Raw genomic sequence first — 1,351 nt, 5'->3', positions numbered from 1 at the left:
TGTGCTCAGGGGCAAGGAGAGGAACATGTCCTAGGGACACTCAGGGACAGTTATAGGGCCGAGGGAGAGAAAAGATGGGGGAATAATTTCATTTTTTGCATTAATCAAGGCAAGGAGCTTTTAATCGTTTAGCCCTGCCAGTAAAAATGCAGCGAACTGATGCTGTGACTTCTGAAACAGGGGTTTGGGAAGATCATTGCCTCTTAGGGCTGAATTAATCCTGCTTGACTTAGGAGCCTGCTATGGTGTCACTTGACTCTGTCGCATCAGTCCGTGGGAGAGACGCAGGACGCCGGTCCATGATCTCCGACCCTAACGAAGCCTTGCCCAGGGGATCCTGCCTGCCGCTGGTTCCTGGCCAGGGCTGCCCCGTGCTCCCAGGCAGCGTCCCATGGCCCTCAGGTGTCCTCATGGGAGAAGTACCGTGTCCCCACAGGCGAGAATCCCCTGTAGCCCACAGAGCCGTCCCCGGGACGTAGGTCCCCATGCCATGCCCTGGAAAGCAGGACTCGGGGTGGGGGGGGCTTGGCTGTAACCCCAAGGTCACAGGGAGAGACTTGGCTTGTTCCCTGTGGGCCACAAGACTTGGTGATGGGTCCCCAGAGTGATGGGGCTCTGGTGGTGGGTCTCAGGTGGTAGGTCCTTAGTGATGGGGCCCTGGTGGTGGGTCCCCAAGGGATGGGTTCACAGTTCACGAGTCCCAGGCGACGGGTCGCATGCGATGGGTAAATGGGGACCTTTTTGATCTGACTTGTCTTCCCCATCACGAGCATACCCAGGCCATGACGTGCAGCTGAACGCAAACCCCTCTGCACTCAGCTTCGCTATTCCTCCCAAAGGCCGAGCTGCCGATGGGGCACAGACCCAACGCCGCACTCCAGCTTCCCTCAGGTCATCACGTCCAGGCTCCCAAGGAGGTGACCCTGGTGTGGCTCAGGGCACTCATCGGGTGGCATCAGGGCCAGCCGATTCCCCAGGGACACCGACTGCATCTGGGCATGGTGGGGGGACAGCATGAGCCTGGAATTAAATGACTTGGCCCAGTTGTTTTTATTAAGGCTCACATTAATAGAAAGAAAACACAATATACTTCTCTCCATCCAGGAATATCTGTTCCATAAAAGCCAGCCAAGTGCAGAAAGCTGATTTGAACCTTTTCTCCTCATTATTCCCCAGCCCAGCGATGCAGCCCTGGCTGCACTGCGGGAGCGCACGGGATGGGAAGTGCACTGAGGATTAATCACTTGCCAGGGGCCAAGGTGCAGCCCTGCAAAGCGGCTGCTTGAGAAGCAGCCCAGCGGCAACCACCGCCCGCTTGCGTTTAATTAGGGGAGCTGCAGAGAGAGGCTGG

This window comes from Pygoscelis adeliae, unplaced genomic scaffold (genome assembly GCF_000699105.1).
Source record: "Pygoscelis adeliae isolate BGI_AS28 unplaced genomic scaffold, ASM69910v1 Scaffold121, whole genome shotgun sequence".
Taxonomy (NCBI): domain Eukaryota; kingdom Metazoa; phylum Chordata; class Aves; order Sphenisciformes; family Spheniscidae; genus Pygoscelis; species Pygoscelis adeliae.
This window is presented reverse-complemented; position numbering follows the sequence as displayed.